Source organism: Varroa destructor, unplaced genomic scaffold (genome assembly GCF_002443255.2).
Source record: "Varroa destructor unplaced genomic scaffold, Vdes_3.0 BEIS01000006.1, whole genome shotgun sequence".
NCBI lineage: Eukaryota > Metazoa > Arthropoda > Arachnida > Mesostigmata > Varroidae > Varroa > Varroa destructor.
The window spans coordinates 19,162,290-19,168,289 of record NW_019211459.1 but is presented as its reverse complement, the minus strand read 5'-3'; positions in this window follow the sequence as shown (position 1 = coordinate 19,168,289).

Sequence of the window (6,000 nt, the reverse complement as noted above, 5' to 3'; positions counted from 1 at the left end):
TTAAATTCTGAACTGGTTCCGGTAAGGGCAGTTAAATAACATTATGTTACTCTGAGCAGAGTCACTGGAAATAGAAGAATACAAAAGTGAAGATTTCGACTATCAGAAAGCCGCAGAATATCCCCGTTGGAACTTTGACGAGATACGTCCAATCTGTTTAGATGTCAACGATTATCGGTTGCTCTTTGAACAAATGTACGGGGAGCTTCTGCAAACAAATCTAAGATCGAAGAACAACGGCTGCTTCGGTATTCTCTATCAAATCTATGAAACAAGTGCCGTTGCACGAGGAACTGACAAGGGACAAACAGAACAGAGAGGGGCACAGAGGAACTACAGATGGAGAACTACAGTGAAAACATCTAGGGACGTTTAGGAGGCCTAGCCATATTTAAAATATCTCTATTTTTGTAAATTTCAGTATTCTCTCTGGCTAACGAACGGCTACGTATATGATTTAGCAACGATTCTGAAACGAAACGTTTGGCATAGTCGATCGCCGTTCGGTATAACGCAATTATCATAATGTCTACTTAGTGATGGAGCCACCCAGCTTCAACCATTTCATACCAGCGAAACTTGTTGTGTCTGGCTGTGCCATGTAAAAGTAACAAACATGATATTACTGTTAAGTAAATGTGCTAGTTGCTTATTTAATTGAAAAAAAACATTGCACCATGAGCATGTATTAATGAACTCTTGCTTGCCGTTAATCCTAGAAGCTATGGAGTAAATGTTGCACTGCTAGTGCCATTACGTTGTTTGATTTTAATGGCACACAGATTAACAACGGCTAGAAGCGGGCGAAAATCTGTAAGCCCAGCTTGGTTTAAGACCCGTTACTCGGGACACTATCGACTGGTAAAACCATATTGACTAGTCCTGAGTCTATATGTGACAAATAATAATAAACAAGGGTGGCTCGGGCCGTCAGTTTCTATCATTCTTGTCAGGCAGCATACGATTGTACTTCTTCCATCATTACGTTAGGCCATTTTCCTAAGAAATACGCGTAGCTACGGCTGATATCATTGACGACTAGCTGTGCCTTTCAAGCCGCGTCTGCTCAATTTCTGTATATATGCATCATAACTAATATGGCTACAACCTTATCAAGTAGTTTCAAGCACTTGGATATGTAAGCTAAGTTTACTTTCGAAAGAAGATGGCGGTGACTCCGTTGGCCACGGCCGTCGCCACATAACCAATCTGCCGGTTTGGTTCGTCCAGGTCTGTCTGTCAGTCGCCAAATAATCATATCCGTAGACGCACTCGCGCAGGGCCGGGTGTTACCGTTATTCGGCTGCACCGTGCAGTCGGTACGGCGATCCGCGCCATACAAAAGGACCCGCCCGGTTCACCGTCAGCACAGCATCGAGCGTGCGAGCGAGCGAGCCCCTTGAAGGTGGGCGCATGCGCCAGTGAACGCTTGAAGCCACGCCCCCGGATAGCCACTGGCAGCTTGATAACGTGGTAGTTTCGCCTATCTGGCCATATACGTATGTTGGACTGAGTGTCTATGTTGTAGGAGTTCCCGCCTGTGTAAGGCCATGAAGTGTACGGCCTTCTTATTACCAATGTACTCGGTGCAGTCTGGCGGGGCATCGAAACGCATCTGATCGGCCAGGTATACGAGTGAAGTATCATAGGACAGAGCAGGGGTAGAGTTCCTTTTTTATCCAGCAGCTGCCGCTGCAGCCACCGCAGCCGTCGGACCAATAGATGAGCAGAAGAACTTCAGGACGAACAAAACAGGACCAGGTGGCCATGAACATCGGAACTACGCAGTTGAGTAACGATCTGCACTGCGCATAAGCTGCCCATTGTATCTTACTCATCAGACATCCTAGTATCAATGCTGCGTTTGTCAGAGAATTACAATAAATGAGAGCAGGCATATCTCAGAGTGGATTTAGGTGAGCCAGTGATCTACTATTCGATACGATGTAATGGATGTACGCTTCGTACATGCCAGTTGTACAAAGGACCGATTAATTATTTGCGCATCGTGCACGAGCATTTTGGCCAACTGCGAAAGTCTGCCTTATTAGTTATGGCACACTAACATAACATTTTAGGTTATTTTTGTGAACGCAAACACAATAGCTACGTTCTTTTTACCTATCTAAACTATGCGTCCTAAGATCTGGTCCTGGTTACCAGGCTAAGGTAGTGCTACTTCGGCCACTTTGGAATTTTCGTAGATAATCCTTGCTGTCCCTGCTGATTCTATTACTAAACAAACAACTCACAATATCTGCCACTTTGACAAAGCCAGTTTCTTAACATTCGTATTGTATCTATACTGAAACTCTTTAGAAGGGCAAATTCACAATGGCAAATGCATCTTGATGGTCACATTATCCTATAGAGACTCGTGGGCTGAAAAAACGCGGCCACATGATACAAAAGATGAAGCATATTCTTATTTGCCGGTGTTTAAACCTCCTATGACAGGAAGTCTACACACAATCACAGAACTTTCTTAGCTTATAAATATTTGGAAAAGAAAACTTTAGATACCAAATTTAATTTTTTTCTAAAATAAGTAGCTGATTATTCTTTGTCGCACTCAACATTGGTCTGCCAAGACAAAGCGGTCAAAGAGAAAAAAAACGTAAAATTGCTATAATACAATTTAAAAGCGCAGTTTAAAGTGGCCTAAGTTACGGTATCGGTCTAAGATAAACTACCGGTCATATGTTTCGTGCACCGCTAACACTTCTGCAACGCAAAATACTTCGCAGACCTACCGCAAAAAAGGCGAGAAAATTATGCTCTCGGTGGTTATCAGATGTTGCAGTATCAACAGCAGAAACCGAAAGCATCTTATCTGTTCCTTGACTTGTGTTGTACACAGCGAGGACATAATAAAGACCGAGGTCGTTAAATTTTGTATTTCGTAGAAGAAAATATTACTCTACCTTGAACAAACCCAAGACTGGATTTCAGTCTTGGGTTTGTTCAACGCCAAGGTTTTCTCTCTTTGAATTACAACGGTTGAAAACTTTTTAAATTTTCGCGCGATATCAATCGCTGTTTGGAAATATTATTTTGCAATGAGCGATTGAAAATATCTACTAGCGTTTTGGAAGGTTACCAGAAGCAAGAGTTAAGGCAGGGCAGGAAAGGTAACGGTTTGGTAACCTAAGTTAGATTTTTGACCCGAACTGCATAGTTCTATAGGAAACCGGTATTGTACTGTATCTCGGTTTTGAAGTTTAATTTGTTTTTATATGATGATCTAGACAGGGTAGGCTTGAGGATGAGGCTGAATTGAACGATCGAAAGGTCGAATTGTGCGGAAAGAATACAAACGGTGTTGTTTTAGACGCAGAGTAAATATTTCGCAATGGCTGCCATAGAAGACGCAGTGATCTCGACTAAAGAACAAGTTTGGGCTATTATAACGTAGACATTAGCAGAGAACCGCCATCTTAAAACAAAATTGATACCACCCGTCACACTGAAATATAAATAGCTTGACATGCCCGCTGTTTTAAAGACAATAGGACAGACTTTCAGTGGTTTTTAGTTGAAAATCTCTTATCTGATCTGCTCAAGCAAGTTGTATTATTTTCATAACAGTCGCAGCTATTGTCAATACTATAAACGCGAGAAACTCCGGTTCCAAGCACCGGACGAACCTACCTGGCTTGCAACTCGTACGAATTATTTCTCTCTTTGATTCCTTGCCAGAGTTATTGGTCACGGTAGATTTACCCGCCGGAAAAGAATGGTAAGGATTAATTCGAATTCAAAGTGGTGTATGTACAGTTCTCCAAGTGTAAAATCTAAAACGACCTAAACACTCTACTAGAAATTTCAATGTAAGTTATTTTCTAGTCAAAAAGGTAAAACGATTGGTAAAACTTGATTAGAGACTTAGTAGGTCTATATTACACAAGGTCATGCAGCTCGGCCGCGTAGAGCGGTCAGTTGGTGACCTTAGGTCTATTGATGAGCATTGCTCCTAGCAGGACATTCAGTTGCGTGATGAACATAAACACAAAAAAAATCCCTTCTTTGGTACACTTTGTGTTGACAAAAGAAAAAAGTGAAGACGGAATCGAAGCACTTCGTTCACTCGCATATATTTAAAACATCTTGGATATATTTTTTCATGGGTTATCTCCTGATAGGTCTAGCAAAGCTACGAGCTTAGTATTTTCCGAGTCGCTTGCGGACTAAGACCTCATTAACTGACCGCATTAAAAACGTCGGTAAGCAATAACAATTACAGTGGGCAGAGTTCCGCCCAGGTGTCGTACGGCGAAGTGATCTTGGAAAAAACAAAAAATCAATGTTGTCCTTTTTGTAAATTGCTCTGCGCGTCTTACCAGTGGATTTACATGCAATAAAAAAGCGGTCTCCGAAGGCTCGAAATGTACATTTCCACTAGGCAGAATGTCAACAATAGAAAGTATAGAAAAATGCCCTATGAAACTAAAGAAATAATTGGCAAATAATTTTTCTACGGCTGTGACTACGCATCGGTTCGAGAAGCCACTGCGGTTAAGGGAACAATTATGATCTATCACTTATATGCTGACTTTGATGTTTATCACATCACGTATGTGGCAAACTTCAAAACGTATGTGGCTTTTTAATGAAATACCGTATGTACGTACACTTTAATGAAATACCGTATGTACGTACACAGCTGTTAAAGAAAAGGCACCTCAACGGTTCTTGTATGCAACGTTCCTACAGACATGGTACAGCCAGAAACAACTGGTCGACAAATTGCGTTTAAGCTACTTCGAACCAGCGTCGTTTTTAGGTCAAATTCAGCTCACTTCGTTTGACCTAAAGCATTCTTTTTCATTAGTGCTTGCCCCTGCTGCCGTCTTCCTGTCGTTTCACTGAAGTGAGTGAGGAGGGGGGCTGAAAAGGTTGACTGAGCTCGGCATGTCGACTTACGGAAGGAGGCACTGTCTCACTGTTTTTTATTCATGGTTATCAGTCTTATGCGATTGAAGCAGTGTAGTTATCTATGAAATTGCGCCCCCTCATACCTCGACCAAGAGTTCACGACGGCGCAGATTCCTGCTCTGAATAAAGAATGTGTTATTTCTAACCAACAAATACAGATCTATACGAATATAGGTACTCCTACACGTTCTCTCACAGACACGAATACACGAACACGGATAGGTACGTAGAGCAGTTCGCGCTGTTGTACTACTGTGCGATAGGCCTGCCGAAAAAACCAGCTGTCTAGCGTAGAACGAACACCCCCTGTATATCACGGTTAGTAAACGACAAGATATCACTACGACAACCACGAAGCTGTAGCGTTCCGAAGAATGGAAACGGAAGACCTACCTGATTCACCTTCAAACTTCTACAGCCTCTCCGGCCAACTTCTTGCAATCATCCCTCAAGTGCTCAACTCGAGTCACTCTATTACCCAATCCTCCTATTTCTACTGCCAGTAGCCGCTACTTCACCAACCCCTGCTTTCAACTGTGATCCATGCTGCTATTCTGAAGTTGGGACCCGGTAGTTCGAAGCGATATGAGAGCTCGATTAACGCCGCCGCCGTTGCAGCTGCTGTGAGCGAGACCGATCTAACCACTCTGTAGGGAACAACTCTGAGAGATAAAGGCCAAGATAAAGGATTGCCGCGGGCGATCTTATCTCATCCTGATTTTTTGCCCCGCCAACGCCAGCGGCCGCTCGATATCTCGCAAACTTGGCGGAAATGGAACGAGACACACCAGCTGGCAGTAGCAACAGAAGAATGGCTACGGGGAAAATAGGGGTTTGCTTGTGTAAGCGGTGTGAAGAAAAGGTCAGGGGTCTCTTCACAGAGAAACAAATCCAGTAAGAAAGAATGATATTGCGAGAAAGGCACGAAGATACGCGAACTAATAAACCAGGTTGTTTTTCGCCGAAACGAACCTATATCTTGGGTATCTTGCCGCCGTGACCCTAACGGTTCGTTTCTGCCATACGTTTGTCAGAAGAAACCCAATTTTGGTTAATTCGTGTTCG